Source organism: Moschus berezovskii, chromosome 7 (genome assembly GCF_049115385.1).
Source record: "Moschus berezovskii isolate FMDL1 chromosome 7, NW_MosBer_1.0, whole genome shotgun sequence".
NCBI classification, from domain to species: Eukaryota; Metazoa; Chordata; class Mammalia; order Artiodactyla; family Moschidae; genus Moschus; species Moschus berezovskii.
This window is the reverse complement of record NC_142466.1, coordinates 68,866,761-68,891,486: the sequence shown is the minus strand read 5'-3', so window position 1 is coordinate 68,891,486 and position 24,726 is coordinate 68,866,761. Positions and strand designations below refer to the sequence as shown.

Sequence of the window (24,726 nt, the reverse complement as noted above, 5' to 3'; positions counted from 1 at the left end):
GTGTCAGACTTTGTTTTTTGGGCTCCAAAATCACTGCAGATGCTGATTGCAGCCATGAAATTAAAAGACGCTTACTCCTTGGAAGGAAAGTTATGACCAACCTAGATAGCATATTAAAAAGCAGAGACATTACTTTGCCAACCAAGGTCCGTCTAGTCAAGGCTATGGTTTTTCCAAGGGTCAAGTCTGGATGTGAGACTTGGACTGTGAAGAAAGCTGATCGCCGAAGAATTGATGTTTTTGAACTGTGGTGTTAGAGAAGACTCTTGAGAGTCCCTTGGACTGCAAGGAGATCCAACCAGTCCATTCTAAAGGAGATCAATCCTGGGTGTTCATTGGAAGGACTGATGCTAAAGCTGAAACTCCAAAACTTTGGCCACCTCATTCGAAGTGTTGACTCACTAGAAAAGAGTCTGATGCTGGGAGGCATTGGGGGCGGGAGGAGACGGGGACGACAGAGAATGAGATGGCTGGATGGCATCACCGACTCGATGGACATGATTTTGAGTGAACTCCGGAAGTTGGTGATGGACAGGGAGGCCTGGCGTGCTGTGATTCATGGGGTCGCAAAGAGTCGGACACGACTGAGCGACTGAACTGAACTGAACCGAAGGGTCACACATGTGAAAGGACTAGCTTATTGTCAGCATTTCCCCGCCCCCTCCCCACTTTTTTTTTTTCTCTGAAACTGACCAATCTGGCAGTAAAAATACATGCAAGGGCTATAAAATGTCAGAGAATCTTAACGAATACAATTACCGTCAGACTTCATTTGAGGCCTCAAAGGAAAAAAAAAGAAAACCAAAAGCAACATTAACAATGCATATGGTCTGAAGGGATGGATCAGATGTAACGATAACTGGATGTTGAGGACTGAAGTGGGATGGTCCCTTTTAAAAATAATACACCCGCGCCCTCCCCACACCCCCCAAAAAGAACGGCGTTCCCCAGCCTGCCTTTGTCTCGGCAGCCAAGTAGCGCTCCCGCCGAAGAAGAGCTGCTTTCTGCCCCATGGCCCCGCGCCGTCGGAAGCGCCCGGGCCGGTGTCAGTCTGGGCCCGGGCTCTCCATCAAGCCGCCCGGAGCTAGCTCTTTTCTGACAAAATCCCACCGAAGTCCGCAACCCTTCCGCGTTTCCAATTCTGTTCTCTGGAGGCTTGGTTCTGGAAGAATGCAGGCTTATTTGACCTGCACAGTAAAGAATCTGCCTGCAATGCAGGAGACCCGGGTTCGATCCCTGAGTCGGGAAGATCCCCTGGAGAAGGAAATGGCAACCCATTCCAGTATTCTTGCTTGGAGAATCCCATGGACAAAGGAGCCTGGCGGGCTACAGTCCATGGGGTCGCAAAGAGTCCGACACGACTGAGCGACACACACAACACACGGAATGCGGCGCTAAGTGCCAGACTACTTAGGCGCCAGCGCTTCGCGACGTCGCCACCGGGATTGCCTGTGGGACAGTGCCGGACTCAACTGCGGTCAGATGGATCCATCCTATTTTCAGTTCAACGTCTTTAGCCTGGATTTTGGCTTACTTCAACCTAAACATCTTCCTGGAACTTTATTTTATTCCAAAATCTACAAGGTGGGATCTCAACCTCGGACCGGGTGACTCTGTGAGCCCCGCGAAGGGAATTCGCAGTTGAGAGGGAGCCCGGGATCACCAAAGAGGGAGCCGGGCCCCGTGAGGCTGGAGGAATCCTTCAGGTCCAGGCAGCGGTGGGACCCACTACCTTGCGGGCTCTGCTCACACCTGGCTCAGATATCAGGCAGCAGTGGTTGTGATTGGTGAGATTCGGCGGAAAACCTGCTGGCCTCCACCACAACTGTTCTCGATTGGCTTCGGCACACAGTCTCTTTTCGGTAGTCCAAACCTAGAGCCGCTTGGTGGTAAATACCGCCTTAAAAGGCGTTTGATAACAGTTTTACGTGTTGTAAGGCAAACGGTTATTGGTCGCAGGGCTCACGGATTCGGTCGGTAGTAAACACAGCGAGGCTCCTGGGACCCCGGATTGGTCAGCGCTCCAGGGACAGAGTCAATTCCTCCGGATTCCGAGCATCGACTGGCTGCACTTCTGCCGCTGCCCCGCCCTCTCCCCTTCTGATTGGTTGCAGCTCGGGCTGGGAGAGGAGGAGGAAAGCCGCGGAGTAAGTGAGTCGGTTGCGTCACTTCCGTTTGCTGTGGGCAGCCGCCGCGGTGTTCTCAGAGTGCGGTGGCGAGCGGGCTGAAGGAGCTGAGGGACTAGAGGCGGGGTGGGCGGAAAAGGGAGGAATCCCATCACGGAGGCGCCAGCCTGGACGTTTCCACCTCCTCCGACACTGTCGGGTGGGATCGGAGAAGGGTCACCGCCTCCTCCTTCGAGAAGGGGGGCGGAGCCCGGCTCAGGTGAGGCGACCCTGTCAACGCGAGCTGTGGTGGCGCGCGCGGGCGCGCTCACGTGGAGACGGTTGAGCTCTAGGGGTGCTGGGTGGGCGGCGCGAGCGGGGTCTCGTCCTGGCGTCCAGACGCGCGCAGACGCGTACTGGTTCCCCTCCACACCCCACCCCCGCCTACCCTGTCTGTCTTTCTGAGGGAGTATTGTTAACCCTCGGAACGGAGGGGCCAGGCTAGTGGGAGGCGTGTTCTGCGCAGGCGTCCCCCGTGTCCCGACGCCAGGCTGTCTGTCCGCAGGGTGGGGCGGGGGTTCTTGCCCTCTTGCATCTGCCGGCGGGCGACGTTGGTTACAGGGCTCGGGTGGGAACGGCTGGAGACCAACAGCCTGGCGAGGTGAATAGAAGATCTGCGGGATGGGGTCGGGTGGCTCCCTTGCCCCCATCCTGGGTCTGTTTGAGCGACGAGGTTTCATTTCATCAGTGCAAGGCCAAGGCGGTCTGGAATCGGGAACCGGAGGCTGACCCTGCACGGATGGAGTTAGTGTTTTGGAATGCCCCAACTTATCAGAGGACTAAAGTGTTCATAGGCAGTTATTGAACGGCTTCTGCTTCCAGGCTTCGTGCTAGGAGCTGTGGGGAATGCAGTGGGAAGAACAGCCTTGCCCCCTTCTCCCCTCGTTTGGAGGACATAAGGATTTATACTACTTAGATACTACCATTAGGCAGTAAATTAGAGGGGGTGGGTCGAGGGTTAGGTTTTTTCCTTCTAAAGAAGGTCCTTTGTCATTAAGTCAGTCTTCCTTCTGGCATCGTGGAGGGTCTGTGGAAGCTAATTTCTGAATAGGACCCAAATTCTAAATAATTTGGAGGAAAAAAATATAGCTAGAGGCGCAGCAAAGTCTTGAGTACTAAGTAGTATGCTTGGGTTCTGGTTAATTTTAATGAATGGAAGTAAGAAACGCTTCACCTTCAAGAATTGAAGCAAAAATATTTCCATAATATGTTCATATTACCTTTCAGTTGTAGTAGGTAGAAGATACTAGGTACATTGGGATCTTTCTTTAGAGGTTGAAGAGAATGCTGTGCCTTAGACATCACTGATGATTTGTTATCCTTGTACTGGCTGTTGTGATTTAGATTAATTTAAAGAAGCTGGGTTAGGTGTCTCATTGTTTTCTGGAGAAACTGAATTCGGTTTTTGTGATTTCCGTGGTGAGCGTGGTAAACCAAAAGATTAGCAGAGAAAGAGACCAGGTGGAGAGAGGAGACAGAGAGGATTTCAGAAAAAAGCCCCTAAACCAGGGAAGGCCTCCTCCTACTGCTTTAGTCTGGTCTGGAAATCCCAGGAAATTTGGGAAGACTGGCTTTGCCACCACTGTTGGCTTGGTGACCTGCCAGGTAAGACTTAACTGGTTGAGGGCTTGTTCTGGGCTCTTGTGTTTTGCTAAATAAAACGAACCAGGACTTTTAGAGTCCTGAAATCAACATGTTTTCTTGCTTTCCCTTTTCTCTCCTAAATTTGTTTGAAAACATGGTTAGCAGGGGATACTGGCAAGCTGTATTCTGGCTATTTGAGGTGTCTCGCAAAATTCTGAAAGTGATCAGATTTGGAAGAAAAGCATTTAGAGTGGGGTGTTTTGCTAAGCTTAGGGGGTCAGTGCTCTCAAAAGAGTCTTTGTCTCAAGACTATCACGAGAAGTTGAAGTCATTAAAAAAATACTTGGGTACAGAATGCATGTAAATGTTTAGTATTTAAAGTACTTAGCATGAATTATGTTGAATTGGAGTCCTTTAGTATGGCCAAGACTTAAAAATATGTACAGTGAGAAATGACAAAATTTGCTCCAGTGCTGTACAGAATCTTGAATCTGCCTCAAATTTCCCTTTGGAATGGGGAAAGAAAAGCCCAAGGTATTGATTCCATGTTAGTCTTCAGGTTTTGTTTTTTTAAAATATAAATCTATTGTAAACAAATTTCCTGTCAGTTTTAAGAACATGAGTTCCTTTTTTTTTTTTTTTACCGTATTTAACATTCCTCAAATATGGATGCTGTCCAGTAGAGCCAGATTTTATGAGTGTAGCAGGTGGGATGGAATGTAACTTTACAAGGCACCTTTTGTCTAAATATAAAGTGAACTCAGGCTAAAAGACCAGCTGTTTCTGAGTGAACTATTGCTCTTACAGTTGTTTTCATCATTTCCATCACTGAATAGTGGCTTTTAATCTCTAGATTCCAGTTTTAGGAGGTGCCTTGCATTTGACTAATTATACATCTGTTAAAAGCTTTGAGTTACCTTTCTGACAGCTCAAACAGATTAGGAATTGTGTTAGAGTACTGACATTTTAGTGTAATATAGATAGATTACGGTTTTAGTATCTAAGATTATTTTATCTGTAGATAATTTTCCTTGTGATATTCTAACATGTCTGAATGATATGTTTAAGGTTCCAGTATTTCCTTGATTCTAAACTGCATTCTGTTCACATTTTAATATTGACGACCTAGGGGGTGGAGGTGGGGTGCCATAAGTGAGCATTATGCCATAGTTTAATTGGCAGCGCTTTACCCCGCTAATGTTACATGAAATAGTGTTGCACTTATAAGCACTGGCATCCTAGATTTAATGAAACATGGTATATTAAAAGACTTTTGTATCCAATTAATTCCATGTTAATTGTAACCAATTAATTTTCCAAATCTGCCTTTGCACTTAGAAGAAAGTTTGTTACTGAAAAGAATCCCTTTGGAAATAATATGTTTCCTTATATAGATGGAAATTAGCAGTCGTTTGTTTCTTTGATATATTTTAAAGGATGATTGAGTGCTGGGTCTGCTTTTTGGAGACTATGCTTGGTGCTTTGTTACTCTGTGTACTTGATAACAGTTTACAAATGCTCTATTTCCTGCTTCTTAAAAGTTTAAAATAAAAAAAAAAGTTTAAAATAATCAGGGTGAATCGCTCCCCCTATTTTCTGTACAAGACGTTGTTAACTTGGTGTAATTGATTTTTCAATACATTTAATTAGTGAGTTATAATTTAAAATCCACTCAGCTGTCTTTCTTTAAAAACGCAAGACCTTCAATTTTGTAGTCCTTCCATTTTCGTCTCTACTGCAGAGAGGATCTGCAGAAGGAGTACAGGGAGAAGAAAATCCACTGTTTTGGGGGTTCAGTTTTGAGAAGAATCACAGACAATACAAAAATCTAAGCACATTTAGTAACATACATTGTATTTTATTTTGAATAGAATGTTAAAAGCAGCTCAGCAGGTGAAGTATCAAATACTCTCGATTTGATAAATAATTCAGAAGTGAAGGGATATACTGCTTTGAAAGTAAACTTGATATAAGGGATGAATTAAATCCATTTTTCATCTTCTTCCTGAAAAGGCACCATCAATAATAGTGTCTCCAGTGCTTTAGAATGGCTTTCTTCTTGATAAAAGTTCAGTTTTCTTCCTTAAGAAATATGTATCTTGATCTGTCAGGGGTAAAAGGCAATAAAGGCTGTTTTTCAAAATTGCTGAAAAGGTTGTGTGTGGCAAGGGCAACTCAAATGGTTGTCGGGCAACATTTTCTAAATAATAGAAAATATATTTAGACTTCTTAAAAATGTTAAAATATAATCTCATATACAAGCAGCTAAAAGAAGCCATTGATGAATGGTTTCTATAGATTTTTGCATACCTTTGTGAAGTTTGTATCATCATTTGAGTGTTAAGTGGCTACAGATGTTCTTTTATCTGGATAATCAGTTGGCTGGCTAGTCACTAAGTTTTAGGAAAATGTAGCACCTGAGAAAGGAGCATTTCTGGGGCAATACAGTGCAGGTGTAAAGTTCTAAACAGGATAAAGCGGCGAAGTTTGTTGTAAATTATTTTGAAGTTGAAGTGTAGTACTATCAGACTCTGTCCTGTAACTGACTGACTTGGACATCCCGGCCTTTCAGACAGCATCCTGCTGATGGGCCACCATCTTGGCTGACCATCTCCCTGACAGGTTTAGGCAGATCAAGATCGTCCCCTTTTAGCAGGTGATCCTGCCACGAGGAATGCATTCTATCACTCAGCCCCTCTTCTCCCCAAAGCTGTGCTCTCTGATTCTTGTTTGGCACCAGCCTCTTGGAGGGCAGGGTTGGGAGGAGCGAGAGGCAAGGAGCAGTGGAAGGAGAAAAAAAAAGCTTATCTTGCATCCTGCTGACCTTCCAAACTAGAGTCTGTTGGCAGTGGCGAAGGCTTGGCAGTGTGGTCTTTGGTGCTGGCAGCATGTAGCATTGGCAGTAAAGGAGGATTTGAGGAAGAGAAGACCAGCCCATGCTCCCAGCTCTTTCAGAACCCTTACTCTAATTTTCACTCCTTAGTTGTTATTTTACACACCTTTCTTTTCAATCAGCTTTAATTCTTGACCTTGCTTTTCAGTTTCATCCCTCCAATCTCCTAATCCTTATTCCTAACCTTTGCTAACAGTCAGTTCCATACAGTTCAGTTGCTCAGTCGCGTCCGACTCTTTGTGACCCCATGGACTGCAGAATGCCAGGCCTCCCTGTCCATCACCAACCCGGAGTTCACTCAAACTCATGTCCATCGAGTCAGTGATGCCATCCAACCATCTCATCCTCTGTTGTCCCCTTCTCCCACCTTCAGTCTTTCCCAGCATCAGAGGCTTTTCAAATAAGTCAGTTCTTCGCATCAGGTGGCCAAAGTAGTGGAGTTTTAGCTTCAACATCAGTCCTTCCAATGAATATTCAGGACTGATTTCCTTTAGGATGGACTGGTTGGATCTCCATGCAGTCCAAGGGACTCTCAAGAGTCTTTTCCAACACTACAATTCAAAAGCATCAGTTCTTCAGCACTTAACTTTCTTTACAGTCCAACTCTCACATCCATACATGACTACTGGAAAAACCATAGCCTTGACTAGACAGACTTTTGTTGGCAGTGTCTCTGCTTTTTAATATGCTGTCTAGGTTGGTCATAAAAGTTGGCTTAAAGCTCAACATTCAGAAAACTAAGATCTTGGCATCTGGTCCCATCACTTCATGGGAAATAGATGGGGAAACAGTGGAAACAGTGGCTGACTTTATTTTTTTGGGCTCCAAAATCACTGAGGATGCTGATTGCAGCCATGAAATTAAAAGACGCTTACTCCTTGGAAGGAAAGTTATGACCAACCTAGACAGCATATTAAAAAGCAGAGATATTACTTTGCCAACAGAGGTCCATCTAGTCAAGGGTATGGTTTTTCCAGTAGTCATGTGTGGATGTGAGAGTTGGACTGTGAAGAAAGCTGAGCGCTAAAGAATTGATGCTTTTGAACTGTGGTTTGGAGAAGACTCTTGAGAGTCCCTTGGACTGCAAGGAGTTCCAACCAGTCCATCCTAAAGGAGATCAGTCCTGGGTGTTCATTGGAAGGAATGATGCTGAGGCTGAAACGCCAATATTTTGGCCACCTCATGTGAAGAGTTGACTCATTGGAAAAGACCCTGATGCTGGGAGGGATTGAGGGGGCAGGAACAGAAGGGGATGACAGAGGATGAGGTGGCTGGATGGGATCACCGACTCGATGCACATGAGTTTAGGTGAACTCCAGGAGTTGGTGATGGACAGGGAGGCCTGGCGTGCTGCGATCATGGGGTCGCAAAGAGTCAGACACGACTGAGCGACTGAACTGAACTGAACTAGGTTGGTCATAACTTTTCTTCCAAGGACCAAGCATCTTTTCATTTCATGGCTGCAGTTATCATCTGCAGTGATTTTGGAGCCCCCAAAAATAAAGTCTGTCACTGTTTCCCCATCTATTTGCCATGAAGTTATGGGACCAGATGCTGTGATCTTAGTTTTCTGAACATTGAGCGTTAAGCCAACTTTTTCACTCTCCTCGTTCACTTTCATCAAGATGCTCTTTAGTTCTTCTTTTCCTTCTGCTGTAAAGGTGGTGTCATCTACGTATCTGAGGTTATTGATATGTCTCTCAGCAGTCTTGATTCCAGCTTGTGCTTCCTCCGGCCCAGCGTTTCTCATGGTGTACTCTGCATATAAGTTAAATAAGCAGGGTGACAATATACAGCCTTGACATACTCCTTTCCAGATTTGGAACCAGTCTGTTGTTCCATGTCCAGTTTTAACTGTTGCTTCCTGACCTGCATACAGATTTCTCAAGAGGCAGGTCAGGTGGTCTGGTATTCCCATCTCTTTCAGAATTTTCCAGTTTGTGGTGATCCACACAGTCAAAGGCTTTGGCATAGTTAATAAAGCAGAAGTAGATGTTTTTCTGGAACTCTCTTTCTTTTTCGATGATCCAGTGGATGTTGGCAATTTGATCTCTATTTCCTCTGCCTTTTCTAAATCCAGCTTGAACATCTTGGAAGTTCACGGTTCATGTACTGTTGAAGCCTGACTTGGAGAATTTTGAGCATTACTTTACTAGCGTGTCACACTAATATTAATAACTGTGTACTCTCTCTCCTCTGAATATTCTCTTTATCAGCCACTGGGCCCGTGTCTTCCTGGTGACTGAAGTTTTGTGGTTGGACCTAGGTTCATACCTCTTCTCCTTCACTTACTGTACTAGTCAGGTGATGTTGGCCCTAGACGTGGGGATGACAAGTCACTGCTTGACCATCCATCCGTCAGAGAGAATATATGTAAAGTACCTACAGGACCTGGCTCTTAGTAGGCATTCCACCCATTCATCCAACTAATTGAATATAGTGGTAAGTGTAGTGCAGTGTTACTTAAATTGCACAGGTGCTTTGACTGTCTGCTACCATTGTAACAGGTTAAAAGGCATATTTCATGAGTGATCTTGGAAGGTAATATTGTTGAGAAAATGCTAAGTAATTTGTTTTGTAAATTTGAGTAGCACAATATATGTATAAATTGAAGGCTACCTTTACACTAAAGTTCCATTTATCCTGGTTTTTAGAGTGAGATTCCACATACATGCATTTTCCATATATGTGAAACTTAACCTATTTCAGTGATATTTCAAACTTTTTGAATTCCTTAGAATTTCTCTATGTGTTTAAAAATTGTTGATGACTCCAAAGGGTTTGTGAGTTATAGCTATGATATTTAACATATTAGAAATTAATATTGAGGGGAAAATAATTCATTAAAAATAATAAACCTATTACATGTTAACATATTTTTATGAAAACTGTTTTCAAAACAAACATCTAGTGAAAAGAGTGGAATTTAAAAATATATAAATTTTATTTTTTAGAACAGTTTTTGATGTATAGAATGTAAAGATAGTACAGACTCCCCATAAATAAAAACCCACACCCTGTTTCCCTATTCTTAACATCTGACATTAGTATGGTGCATTGGTTATAATTAATGAACCATTATCAATACATTATTATTAATTAAAGTCCATTCTTCATTCAGGTTTTCTTAGTTGTTTACCTCCTGTCAATTTTCTGTTGCAAGATCTCATTACTAAATATAATGACATTACATTTAGTCATTTTGTCACCTTAAGCTTCTGGCTGTGAAAGTTTCTCATACTTTGTTTTCAGTGACTCTGATAGTTTTGAGGAGTACCAGTCAGATACTTTGTAGGATATCCCTCAGTTGGGATTTGTCTGATTTTTCTCACAATTAGATGGAGATTATGGGTGTCTTCAGGGAGAACCATCCTCATCACAGGAACATATGGTACATACCAAGATGCACACTATCAACATGATTTATCACCATTGATGTTGCCTTTGGTCACCTGGCCGAGACAGTGTTGGTCAGATTTCTCCACTGTTACGTCCCTCCCCTCCCTTCCCCTCCCTTTCCATCCCTTACCCTGGGAGGAAGTCACTATGACCAGCTCTCACTAAGGAGTGGAGAGTTATGTTCCAGCCCCTTTAAGGGCAGAGTAGCTATGTAAATTATTTGGAATTTGCCCAGCAGATTTGTCTCTTCTCTCTCATTTGTTTAATCATTTATATCAATATTGACCTATGGATATTTATATTTTGGGTTATAATCCAGTACTATTTTTCTGTTTGTTCAATTGTTCCAACTTTGGTCTTTGAGAGCTCTTACTCCTATTGGATAAGAGCTTTTCACCTACTTCCATTATCATGTTTGTTTGTTTGAAGCACTTCCTTACACTTTAGTACTGTGAGATGCTCCAGGCTTATTTTGTATATTTCCTGCCCCAGTCCTTGAACTGTCCAATTCTTCAAGGAGCCCTGGTTTCTTTTTTTAGAGAATTGTATTTGGAACCAAGTTCTAGGTACCAAGAATGCTTGGAATGGCAGTGTTTTACACTTTTTGCAAATCTCTTTAATGTCAAATAGAAGACAGGTGGGTTCTCATACTTGCTTCTAATATTCTGTTTGTTGTGACATATTCTTTTTTATTTTTATTTTTGGCTGCACTGTGCAGCATGCAGGATCTTAGTTCCCCAGTCAGGGATGAAATCTGTGCCCCCTGCCTTGGGAGTGCAGAGTCTTCACCACTGGACTGTCAAGGAAGTCCCTTGTGTTATACTCGTGATTAAAGCCTAAAAGAAAAATCCAGCGTCTCACAAATGTGTAGTTGGAAGGAAGAGTATTTTAGTAGCTTTTTCAGATAAATTTGGATATTCTCTTCTGATACTGTAACAAACTTGACAGATGCAATTTTCTTAATTGGTTAGTTGCTGTGGGATGTGAAGCCATATCATATTGTTGCATTAAAATATATTAGTTTATATCTTCCACTTTGAATTTTGTTACCCATACGTTACTTTGTAATATGATTACAACATTGGATATTTGGAAAATATTGTTTCACTGAGTTATGCAGATCTTTCAAATGTTGACACTTATTATACAGTATTTTAAAAATTACGTGATAGTAACATTACAAATGGTCTTGTCAGAAGACTGAGTTTTGGGATGCTTTGAAGCCTGTGGTGGCAAACACAAATTTTCCAAAAGGTTTATTTTCACCTGAAAGCTCAAATTTTATCATAGGCAGCAAATGCTGTAGATTGTTTTCATTGAAATGACAGGCTCATTTCATTTTCAAGAAAATGTCTGGCAGATACTCAAGTCTGAATAACCATAGTTTGTCTGTTGTTTGTTCTTCCAAGTAAAAATGGTGTTTGATGAAAACAGTTCAGCTTATGACTCAAAAATTACGCAAGTAGTTTTCCTTGAGACAACTTATTTCAGTATGCAGTACAATTACTTCGAGTGCTCTTCACATTTCATCTCATGTATTCTTAAAAAAACCTGTTCAAGAATAAAAATTAGTGATAACGAAGGGAAAGAGGGATCAGATACCCTGCAGAGTCAGCTTCCTTGCACTAGTGGCTTGTCCAGCACAGACAGAGACTGCGTTCTGGCCAGATGGTTCCTGCTACCCAGTTCAAGCTGAGATGCCCAGCCTTCCCATCAGTTCTGTGAGCAAACCAGTAACCTCTCAGCAACTGACCTTTATGCTGCAACCCAGAACCCTGACATACTGTGAACAGTACATAAGAAAAAAAGTAAAGTGCTTTTTATAAAAGTTATCTGAAAAAAATGATGATAGTCTTTAGTTCAAAATTATATGCCTCTCATGGTTCGCTTTTCTGATGACTCACAGTAATCATTAATATCAGTTATGAGTATTCACTCTCCAGTGCTTATCTTTCTAGCTTTACCTAGTTTCCAGCCAGAGTGAATACATTGCTTCCCCTACCTCAAACCTTTCCCTGCCTTTATCTCTGTCTAGAATGTACTTTACATCTACAGTTTATCCAAATCCAAACCAGTAATTCCTAGCTCTGTTATCAGTACCACCATGAAGCTGAAAATACCCTTTGCCTTCTTTGAGCTCCTGAGTACCATCATCTCTTAGGTGGCACTTAATGCTTTTCTCTTTGAGCTATGGTTATCTGTGTATGTCTTGTTGCCACTAAGCTCCTGTGACAGTAAAGACTGACTATGCCGTCGAAATTCTCTGTTCCACAGTGCTTAATCTTAAACAAAGTAGGAGCTTTAAAATGTTAGATGAATGAATTCGTAAATCAAATTCACAAGCACCTTCCTTGGCTTTTAAGATCTTTAGGTTTAATAGCCCCTCCAGTACTTGCTGCTGGGCCCCTTTTCCCCCTTAGTGGGTCAGCTGTCCCTTTTTGCAGCTGTCAGCATGCAGCCGCCTCTGGTCTTCATTCTAGAATTGCTTGTGCCCATCTTCAGTTAGTTAGGAAACTCGAAAAATTTGAATTTTGTTTGTTTGAAACAGAAGACTGTTGTGAGGGCTTCAGGGACTTTCCTATGAGGAAGTCTTTCATATATGTGTAGGCTTTGATCTTTGTTTTGGATTTCTGAGATTTCTTCTTTCTGACTTCTGGCTGATTTTAGGGATAGTTGTGATTCTCAGGAAAATGACTTGTTGGGTAATGCGGTGTGATATTGCATCTATATACAAAATTCCAGTGGTTAAAATGCCTTGCATCCAATGCAAGGGGCACAGGTTTGATCCCTAGTCGGGGAAGTAAGATCCCACATGCTGCACGAGTGACCAATAAAATATCTAAAATTACTTTACAAATACTTCATTGAGTTTATATCAAGCACTTTGGGAGAGAGAGAGGAAGTATAGTCCCTGGCCTCAACAGGTGGTTTTAGTAGAAGCATTTTGACTTTGCACTGGAGTATAAGTAGGGCACTAATAACTTACTCAGACTGAATTATAAAGTTCTAGGTTAGCTAATCCCTAGGGATTTTTCACTGGAAAACAAGGTGGTGAAGTGGGAGCATTGAAGAGTAGGGTGAGATGGTAAGGGTTTCTGGGGTTAGGTTGACATCCCCAGTCATGCTCATGTTCAGTCATTGATAGACTTCTTTTTTAATAGACTTAATCTGTCCAATTTTGGCTTCCCAGGTGGTGTTAGTGGTAAAGAATGCACCTGCCAATGCAGGAGAATTAAGAGACACAGGTTTGGGTTGGAAAGATCCCTGGGTTGGAAAGATGCCCCGGTGGAGGGCATGGCAACCCATTCCAATATTCTTGCCTAGAGTATCCCTTGGACTCAGGAGCCTGGCAGGCTACAATCCACAGGGTCACAAAGAGTCAGACATGACTGAAAAGTCTTAGTACACAAGTCCAATTTCTGAACCAGCCCTGACACAACAGAACCAGAGATACCATGAAATTAGTCATATCCAGTGGTTAAGAATCAGCCTGCTAGTGCAGGTGACATGGGTTTGATCCCTGATCCAGGTACATCCCACATGCTGTGGCACAACTGAGCCCTTCCTTGCAACATGACTGCTGAGTCAACATGCTGGGCTGCATGCCTGAAGCCTGCATGCCTAGAGCTCATGCTTTCCAACAAGAGAAGACACCACAATGAGAAATTTGCTTGCTGCAACTAGAGAAAACCCATGCCCAGCAACAAAGACCCAGCACAGCCAAAAAGCAAGAAAGAAATTAATCAGGCTGATGGATGTGGTATCTAAAGCTAACCCCGGGCACCTGTGAGCCTGGCTAGTCTCAGTTGGTCAGATCAGAATATGGGTGAATTTTAGGTTTCCAGGACTTGAAGCCCCATCAAAATCCTAGCCTGCTTGACTGGGACCTTGCCTAGTTTTGTACTCTTACATATTTATTTTCACTTTTGTCATCTCTACAAGTAGAGGGAAAGTTCTGTTTATATTTCTGCTAGGGTTTTATCTAGATTAGGTATATTGAACATAAGAGTTCTTAGAATGTTAAGATGCTTCTTAGTGGTGTAGCCTTGCAGATCCTCCCTGGCAGATGGGCAGCAGATCGCTTGCTATGTGGTAGATGATGTTTGAGTATGGGTGTACTTTTCTTTACAAACTAAGTGTATTGTTGAAAAGTATGTGGGTAGGTCAGTATATAAATCAGATAGTTTAAAATGTACTATTAACTGGCTTGTTCTCCTAGAACACAAACGAACTTTTTTTATTAGTCTAAGTAAAGCACTATTAGGAAAGTGAATCTGTAGAAAAAACAGCTCTTGATCATGTTAATGTAATAAGCAGTGGTATAAGTTTATTTTCTTAATTATATTTAGTTTGGAGGTTACTAACAATCTGTTCCTACAGATAAATATTGTAGTATACACTTGCTTCAGGTCAAACAAAGTTCAGTTCAGTCGCTCAGTTGTGTCTAACTCTTTGTGACCCCATGGACTGCAGCACACCAGATTTCCGTGTCCATTACCAACTCCAGGGGTTTACTCAAACTCATGTCCATCGAGTCGGTGATGCCATCCAACCATCTCATCCTCTGTTGTCCCCTTCTCCTCCTTCCTTCAGTCTTAGAAATTGGTAAGTTATTTGCAGTATCTCCTGCCATATAGACACAGTCACATTTTGAAATCTTTTAAAAAGACATGAAGCTTTTCTCCTTGGTTTGAAGGCTTCAGACAGGCAGCTTTTCATAGAACACTTATCTTCTTAGCATGAGCTCTCTTATAACTTTTAGACTGGATCTGTGAGTTTGCTGGAGATGCTTGTGAGTTTTGAATAAGCATGATCTTGATTCATGACTCCCTTCCATCACATTTCATACCTCCCAAACTGACTGAAGTTTTAAAATACTGTTTTTAGATCCAAAAATGTTTCAAGATAGCCATGTTATTTATATTTTTTATTAAGATTATGATTTGAGCTTTACAGTGTGACAGAGATCCAATGTGAACCTGGTTAAGGTAAAAGGGGAGTTTGTTGACTCATGAAATAGAAAGTCCTAGGATCATGCCAACTACAGTCATGGCTGGATCCCAGGGTCTTGATGTCATCAATACATTGTCTTTGGGATTGCTTCCTTCTGTGTTGGCTTCATTCTCAAATAGGCAGAAATCGACACCATCAGTGTTAGACTTACATCTCCCTCACAGCTTGCAGTCTGAGTGAAGAGAATATCTCTTTCTTTTCCTCTCTCTCACTTTTTTTTTTTTTTTTTTGAGATAGTCTTTCCTTTTTCTCTTCTCTAACATTGGCATTGATAAGGATCTCAGTGAGGGAGTTACCCGGAGATCCAGTGGTTAACCCACTCTGAGTGCAGGGAGTGTGGGTTTGATCCCTTGTTTGAGAACTAAGATCCTGAATGCCATGCGGCACAGCCCCCCTCCAAAAAAGGATCCCAGTGAGTGAAAAATATGAAACGCTTAATGAATTTGTGTGTTATCCTTGCACAGGGCCCATGCTAATCTTCTCTGTATGGTTCCAGTTTTAGTATGTGTGCTGCCAAAGCGAGAACGAGAATATCTTTTCTTTAAGGGTACCAGCAGAAGTCCCCAGGGCAGAATCTAATTCTGGTATGGCTTGGGTCATATACCCATCTCTGAAACAATCACTGTAATCAAGGGAAGTGGTTACCAAATTAGCCAGGCCACCCTGGATCTTCTGGAACTCAGAGGTTTGGGGGCATTCATCTGTTCCATGTGGACTAAGAATGGTTTAAAAGTGATTTTCCCCAAAGACATTAATAGACAGACACCCCTCCCCCCAGATATTAATAAAAAATAAAAGTGTCCCTTGGGGATTGTATTTGAATATTGATTTGTTGGGAGACGCAAAGTTTCAATTGTTTCAGTTATTTATTGCTGTGTAACAAATCAAAGACCATCCCCAAGAAAAAAGAAATGCAAAAAGGCAAAATGGCTGTCTGAGGAGGCCTTTCAAATAACTGTGAAAAGAAGAGAAGCAAAAAGCAAAGGAGAAAAGGAAAGATAAATCCATTTGAATGCAGAGTTCCAAAGAATAGCAAGGAGAGATAAGAAAGCCTTCCTCAGCTATCAATGCAAAGAAATAGAGGTAAACAATAGAATGGGAAAGACTAGAGATCTCTTCAAGAAAATTAGAGATACCAAGGGAACACTTCATGCAAAGATGGGCTCAGTAAAGGACAGAAATGATATGATTCTATCAGAAGCAGGAGATATTAAGAAGAGATGGCAAGAATACACAGAAGAACTCTACAAAAAAGATCTTCACGATCCAAATAATCACGATGGTATGATCACTCACCTAGAGCCAGACATCCTGGAATGTGAAGTCAGGTGGGCCTTAGAAATCATTACTATGAACAAAGCTAGTGGAGGTGATGCATTGAGCTATTTTGGATCCTGAAAGATGATGCTGTGAAAAAGCTGCACTCAATATGCCAGCAAATTTGGAGAACTCAGCAGTGGCCACAGGACTGGAAAAGGTCAGTTTTCATTCTAAGCCCAAAGAAAGGAAATGCCAAAGAATGCTCAAAGTATTGCACAATTGCACTCATCTCACACGCTAGTAAAGCAATGCTCAAAATTCTCTAAGCCAGGCTTCAGCAATACGTGAACCATGAACTTCCAGATGTTCAAGCTGGATTTAGAAAAGACAGAGGAACCAGAGATCAAATTGCCAACATCTGCTGGATAATCGAAAAAGCAAGAGAGTTCCAGAAAAACATCTACTTCTGCTTCATTGACTATGCCAAAGCCTTTGACTGTGTGGATCACAATAAACTGTGGAAAATTATTCAAGAGATGGGAATACCAGACCACCTGACCTGCCTTTTGAGAAACCTGTATGCAGGTCAGGAAGCTACAGTTAGAACTGGACATGGAACAACAGACTGGTTCCAAATAGGAAAAGGAGTATGCCAAGGCTGTATCTTGTCACCCTGCTTATTTAACTTGTATGCAGAGTACATCGTGAGAAACGCTGGGCTGGATGAGGCACAAGTTGGAATCAAGATTGCTGGGAGAAATATCAATAACCTGAGATATGCAGATGACACCACCCTTATGGCAGAAAGTGAAGAAGAACTAAAGAGCCTCTTGATGAAAGTGAAAGAGGAGAGTGAAAAAGTTGGCTTAAAGCTCAACATTCAGAAAACTAAGATCATGGAATCCAGTCCCATCATGTCATGGCAAATAAGTGGGGAAAGAGTGGAAACAGTGGCTGACTTTATTTTGGGAGGCTCCAACATCACTGCAGATGGTGTTTACAGCCATGAAATTAAAAGACGCTCCTTGGAAGGGAAGTTATGACCAACCTAGACAGCATATTAAAAAGCAGAGACATTACTTTGCCAACCAAGGTCCGTCTAGTCAAGGCTATGGTTTTTCCAGGCTATGGTCACGTATGGATGTGAGAGTTGGACTATAAAGAAAGCTGAGCACCAAAGAATTGGTGCTTATGAACTATGGTATTGGAGAAGACTCTTGAGAGTCCCTTGGGACTGCAAGGAGACCAACCAGTCAATCCTAAAGGAAATCAGTCCTGGGTGTTGATTGGAAGGACTGATGTTGAAAGTGAAATTCCAATAGTTGGGCCACCTGATACGATGAACTGATTCATTTGAAAAGACCCTGATGCTGGGAAAGATGGAAGGCGGGAGGAGAAGGGGACAACAGAGGATGAGATGGTTGGATGGCATCACTGACTAGATGAACATGAGTTTGAGTAAGCTCCAGGAGTTGGTGATGGACAGGGAGGACTGGTGTGCTGCAGTCCATGGGGTCGCAAAGAGTCAAACTCGACTGAGCGACTGAACTGAACTGAATTCTTTTGCAACTTTTTCTAATTGTGTGTGTTAGGGTGGGGGTGATTATGGTCTCTTCAGGGTTTTTTTATAGTTTTAAAAATAAATTTTACCAAAGATATATATATGTCTCAGTAATTTGCTAAGTACACACACTTAAGTCAAATAATCCAACAAGATTTGTTAAGTACTAGGCCCTGGCCCCCCTGCATCCCATTTCCTCTTCCCCAAGACTCCCACTTTCAACTCTTAGCTAATTCTTTTGATATTTACATACATGTATGAAAAGCTATGCTTGGATCTACTTAATTTTTCAGTTTAAACATAGTCTATTGACTTCCCCTGGTTAGAGATAAGAATTTGTCTTTTTATGAGTCTGTTAATTTCTCCTTAAATTCTACTAGTTTTGCCCTGTGCATTTCAGTGCTCACTCCCCATTCCTCCATCCCCCACGATACTTAGAATTTTCATTAGATCAGCAATTCTCAAAGTATAGTCCAAGGACCAATAGGGGCCCCTGAGAGTTTTTCAAGGAGTCTGTGAGGTTAAAACTATTTTCATAATGATACAAAAACTTACTTTTTTCACTGTCATTCTTTCATGAGTGTACACTTGTGATATTGCAAAAGCCTGATTGAAGAAGCAATATGAGGATCCAACTGTCTTCAGTTAATGCAAAAATGTAAAACAGTGCCTCTCTCCTCATTATTATTTAATTTACTATGTATTTTATCTTTTAAAACTTTTACGTGGTATTGGGGTATAGCTGATTAACAATATTGTGATAGTTTCAGGTGAAAGCGAAGGAACTCAGCCATATATATACTTGTATCCATTCTCCCCAAACCCTCTCTCATCCAGGCTGCAGTATAACATCTTTCATGAGTGTACACTTGTGTGTGATATTGCAAAAACCTGAATGCAAAAGCAAATAGAATCCAGCTGTCTTCTGTTAATGCAAAAATGTAAAACAGTTCCTCTCTTATTTTTTGGTGGGAGATACTATTTTTCATAAATTAGTATGTCATTATATACTGTTATTTTAAAATTAATTTAGAAATGCATGTTTTTAAGTGGCCTCAGTTTTTAAATTCCCTAGAGCTTTATTTCCTTATCATGGCCTATGGAATGGCTCAGTAAATGCTAGTTGGACTACCCTGGTGGTCCAGGGTTTGGGTCTCTGTACTCCCAGTGGGTTTGACCCCTGGTTGGGGATCTAGATCCCGAATGCTGCAACTAAGACCCAGGGCAGCAAAAAATATAAAAAGATAATGCTAGTTAAAGATGTCTGCACTGTCTGTGCACGTGTGCCGTGACACCAGCTCTTTGACTTTCTGTTGGTTTTCTTTTCTCTCGTTTTCAGGTTGATCACCTCTCACCCCATTGCATGCAGAGCAATGTATTACAAAGTCATCTGCACATGACAGACATGGATAGGGGCTCAAATTGTCAGAGGAATGATATAATAGCTGTTTGTCATTTGCAGCTGTCCAGAGTCTTTTGAACACCCCAACCTTTACATCTGGATAGGCTGTAAATTGTGAGTCCCATTTTCCGAGGTAGAATCATAGTTACAGTGCAGATAGGAGAACTAGGTTCCCTTGGTCATAGATACCTGAGTGGGGTCTGGATGCAGATGTGAGCAATATGGAATGATTTGAGCATTTAGAATTACTCTGGCCAATCCAGTAGACATTTGATTAGTTAAAATTAAATAAAATTAAAAGCTCATTTCCTCAGTCACACTAGCCACATTTCAAGTGCTCTGTAGCTGCCAGTGACTAGTGGACAGCACAGCAACTGTGCTGGTGATTTACATCACTGTAGAAAGTTTTAGTGGATAGTGCTAGTCTAGAAGGTGCAGTGACAGCTACTCTTCTGAGCCGCTAATCCAGAGCAGGGTCCATGCAAAGTTTGAGTGGCCATGGCAATAATACTTTCCATAATGTGGGTTGGATGCTCTGCTTCATTCCAGTATCACTCTCGCACCCTCCTGGAGATTTTGTGAGCTTCCTGACATCCTTTAATCATAAATCCCCTTCTCTTTAAATCAGTTGAATGAACTTATTGTATTCAGTTAAGAGCTCTGAGTTATCCTGAAGTGCTTTCTGACACCCTAGATATTGGAAAGAATAGTTGAATAATTGGCCAGTTTTATGGCTAAAATTTGCTTTTATCATAGTGGATTTAATTTCTATTGCTAATCTAAATGATCATAAATTGATTACATGATTTTGAGATAAAAGATTATTATTAAGGAGAAATTAGTTTGTGGTTATCTCTAAATGGGTAATTCAACGCAGTTATTAATTTATAGAGAATAAGTGTTTCTCCAGGTTTTGATCATCTCTAATGTCACGATTTAGTTTCACAACTTCTGGAGCCCCTTAAGAAGATAGGAGTCTTGGGACTTCCCTGGTGGTCCAGTGGTTAAGACTGCCTTCCAGTGCAGGGATTGCAGGTTCGATCCTTGGTTGGCGACCTAAGATTCCACATGCCTCTTGACCATAAAATGAAACAGAAGCAATATTGTAACAAATTCAATAAAGACTTTAAAAATGGTTCACATCAAAAAAAAAATCTTAATTTAAAGAGGAGGAGGAGGAAGAAAGGAATCCTGTACTGCCCTGACAGTAAGGCACAGCAGGACATTATAGTTCTGTCCCTAAGGTGCTTTGAGAAGTTCCTGGAGTACTCAAGTTGATTTCAAGGACTGTTGGTGCATCTAGTGTAGGGCTGACAATCTCTAAGTGATAGCAAGTTATATGGACTGTTTACCTATTTTCCAACGTTATTTAAATCTCTGGGTTTTTTCCCAGGGCATGTTTAGCCACCTCAGTAGTCTCTTCTCATAGGTTTCTGAGCCCTGGGAATTTCCTCAGAATAGTACTTTTGAGACTACAGTTTCCTTCCTCCTTATGCCATTTCTATAGAAAGGGAATTGAATAAGTGTTTGACATTTTAGTGAATGACCTTTTGTGGAAAAGAGTGGTGGTTTCTTCTTATACTGAAGGTAACTGACATTTCAAAAAATAAGGAGGCTATTTTTCCTCAGATAGTCATATTTCTGCTGCTTGTTGAAAAGAAAGGCATTGGACAGAATATCATCATTCTTTTAAACTGATATGCCGCATCTAAATACCACTTACTTGGGGAGTTAGTCTTTTATGTTCCCCTCATCTGTTAAGTCAGATTAATAAGCCGTACCTGGCAGGGTTGTTTTGAAGATTAGAGATAAAATAAGTGAAAAGTACTTAAGATGGCACTTCAACAGTTACTACAGCATTGATTCTGGTCTCCACATTAGGAGAAAGAGCAATAAACTCAGTGTCTGGTGCTGCCTGCTCTCACCTAACAGGGCCCCAGTCGACATGGTCTCTCAGAGACCAGTACAGCTTCCTAAAACAACTCGCGGTTTTATTATTATTTTTTTAATAAACTTGAACCAGAATGTTTCTTCCCTATTACTGCTATAAAATAATCACCTCCTTGGAACTTGACACTAATTAGTATATACGTTTACTTTCTAAGTCAGGGGGCTGTCGACTTGTGAGCAGTGATTGCTTTTTGTCTAACTAATCTCCCCAAAGCCTTGAGCTCTTTGGTCCCTGAGTGATTCCGTAGGGGTCCGGGCATGTGTGCTGCTGCTTACCATTGTTGACCCTTCACTCAACAATGAATATGGCCAACATGTGGCCACTGCTTTGAGGCATTTTGCCATCTGCAACTTTCAAGGTACGACAAAGGCCTGTGGCTTAATACTCTCATGGCACTGTAGACCCTTGGTTTTGATGGATTTACAGTTTTTCATTTTTGTTATTTCCAAAGGATCTTAAGGTGTGTGTTCTCTGGTTACTTGTCATTTCGCTCAATCAAGACTTGGCCTGCTCTGTGGTGCTGAGCCACTAGAGCAAGTGGGCAAGCCTGGTGTGCAGCTTGGCATCCATGTTGCCTTCTGCTTGTAGTAATCCTTGCAAAGTGCCATAATGGTATCTGTGAATTTGGAGATGTGCAAAGATCTCAGGGTGTGTGCCTTTAGAATGTCAAGGATCTTCCATGTTTTTTAAAATTTCATTTTATATTGGGAATTCCTGGGTGGTTCAGTAGTCAGGACTCTCTCAGCTTCCTGCTCCAGTCTGCTCCTCTGCCCTGCTGCCTTGCTGTCACCTTCGGCTTCAGCATCATCTTTCAAAATTATCTTTGCCTGTTTTCTAAAGTGGGTCTCAACTTTCTGTATTGTCTTCCTTTTTTTGGTTTATTATCAGCTTCATTAAGCACAACCTTTAATAGCTTCTGGAGAAAAGGTATGTGGGAGGTAAACCTTTGGGTTCCTATTTGTCTGAATATGCCTTAGCCTACCCTCATAATTGATTGATAGTTTGACTGGGTATGGTCTAAGTTGGAAATAATTTTCTTGGAGAATTTTAATGGAACTATCACCTTTTACCCTCCAATATTGCTTTTGAAAAGTCTAATGCTAGTTTTATTCCTGATTCTTTGTTAACTCCCCGACTCCCAACTTTCCAGATCTTTATCCTAAGTGTTTTAAAATGTCACTGTGATGCACCAAACGTGGGGATTTGTCTGTTGTACTCATATTGCTGAGTACCTGGTGGAACTTTCTAGTTTGAATAAGGAACTTCTTCAGTTCTGGGAATTTTTCTTTGCTGTTTATCATTCTTGTCACTTTCTGTCTTTTCTCTTTTTGTATTCAGACATTGGACTTCATTAATTCTTTTTTTTTTCCCTTGTTCATTCACTTTTATTTCTCCTTTGCCTTGTCTGCCACATTTCTGCAGCCATATAATCTTCCAGCCCTTCTAGTAAGAACAACAAAAAATTTTTTTTGCAACTTTAAATTTCCAATAATTTTGTTTCTGGAATATCTCTTAAAAAAAAAAATTTAAAAACAGGGGCTTCCCTGGTGGTCCAATGGCTAGGACTCCATATTCCCAATGCAGGAGGGCCGGTTTTGATCCCTGGTCAGGAAACTAGATCCCACATGCCACAATTAAAGATTCCACAACTAAGACCCAGCACAGCTAAATAAATGTTTTTTAAAAAATTAAAAACTTTCTCTTCTTGTTTTGTGGATATGGTATCTTAGCTCTCTGAGGATGTTAATTATAGGTGCTTTTCTTTCTTAGTTCCGTTTCTTCCAGATGTGTTTCTGTTTGTTTAGAACTTTGTTTTTCATGTTAGAAGTTTCCCCCCTCCAGTTTGTGGTGTTCCTGAGTAACTGGAAGCTGAGTTAATAGGCCTTGAGGACTGGGGGCTTCACCGTGGGGAAGTTTGATGGGGTCCCAAGTGGTCTTCTATTGGAGGAACTTCCCAGGCATATGAACCCAGATGCTAGTCTTCTATTGGTGGGGAGGGGGTTGAGGGGGAAGCGTCTTGCCTTCTGATGCCGACTTTAACTTTATACTGCACTTGTGGATGTAGCTGCTCATCCCAGCCTCGCAAGCACATGTCCTGAGTACAGTTTCTCTGGTTCAGCCACCCAAGCCTAGCAGGAGTCTGCAGGCTTCTTCCCTGCAGATGCCTTTCCACACCCACTGTCCGAGGCAGGGGCCTCTTCATCTTTTCTACCTTAGCACTGCAGTACTTTATTGTATTTGAATGTTGATTGGTCTGCTCCCCCCTGAGGGTAGAGATCCGATCTGTTTTGTTGATCATTTTATCTCTAGTACCAGGCACACTAGATGCTGTCTGCATGTGTTTGTATCCTGGCGTTTAACCACTAGATTCTGCTTCACCGCCTCCCAGAAGACCAGAGGGTCCTTCTTTGGAGAGGATGAAACAGGGTTTTAAACTTTGTGGCTCCTTCAGCTTCTACAGAGTCTGTGGGCAGAGGGCACAGAGCCGCGCCACTTTGGGGACATTGACTCTGTTTTCTAACCACACAATGAGTGTGTGTCCTGAGCACTGGTCAAGGACACAGACTTTGACTCAGCAGACACGTAATTCCTGGGAAGTATAGCAATTTCTTAGGAGAGAATAAGCAAATTCTTGTTTCTGATGAGTCCAGGAGATGAAAATGTCCAGATATTTAATGATTCCAAACTCAGCTTTGGAAATTTTTTTACTTAGTGATGTGATCTCTTTTTTCCATTTTTTAACATTTTTGAAAATTTTGCAATGTATGAAAAATAAACTTTGAAACAAATGCCAGACATCATGTCATTTCATCTGTAAATATTCTAGTGTTTTCTCTTTAAAAACTATTCCTTTGGGGGAAAAAATCAGAATGCTATTATCACACGTAAGGGGTAAAAAAAAAAAACACCTAATAATTCCGTAGTATTATCAAAGATATATGTGATGTTCTAAGCAGTCTGTTTGGTTTTATTTTTGTCTTTTTAAAAAATACATATATTTATTTATTTGGCTGCACTGGGTCTTAGTTGTGGCATGTGGGATCTAGTTCCCTGACCTGAGAGTGAACCCAGGCCCCCTGTATTGGGAGCATGGACCACCTGGACCACCAAGGAAGTCCCTGGTTGGTTTTATAGAAGCCCTAAAGTTCGAAATGTACTCTGAAATGGTGGTTTTAGAGCTTGCTCATCTCCTGTTTTTCTTTCCCCATTTTTTTTTGAAGCTTAATTAATTGAGTTTTACTGTGGTATAATGTACATACCATAAAATTCCTCATTTTAAGTGTACAGATCAAGTGTTTTTAGAAAATTTTATGCGTAATCATCATATTAGAACATTTCCATCATGTCCCTGAAAGTCCCTTATTGCAGTCCTGCCCTGAGCCCAGCCCCAGAGAGCCATTAATCTATTCTCTGTCTCTAGGTTTACCTTTTGTGTGCCACAAGTGTGGAACCTCTGTTTTTGTTTTTTTTTTAATTGAGTAGACTTCTTGCCAGTCC

General features: G+C 41.6%; 1 protein-coding gene and 1 non-coding gene across 2 annotated transcripts in view; one reads left to right on the top strand and one right to left on the bottom strand.

Annotated features, from left to right (window-relative positions):
• The first annotated feature begins 2,186 nt into the window (after positions 1 to 2,186).
• The window catches only part of ZBTB5 (zinc finger and BTB domain containing 5), a 29,395-nt gene continuing 6,855 nt past the window's right edge, over positions 2,187 to 24,726 (top strand). Inside the window, exon 1 of the mRNA XM_055427065.2 lies at positions 2,187 to 2,385. The gene's annotated coding sequence lies outside the window, so the exon portion shown is untranslated. The remainder of the gene's footprint in view (positions 2,386 to 24,726) is intronic.
• On the bottom strand, positions 15,474 to 15,580 carry LOC129557692 (U6 spliceosomal RNA). The gene has a single exon (XR_008686283.1). It is a non-coding gene; the product is annotated as a U6 spliceosomal RNA (small nuclear RNA).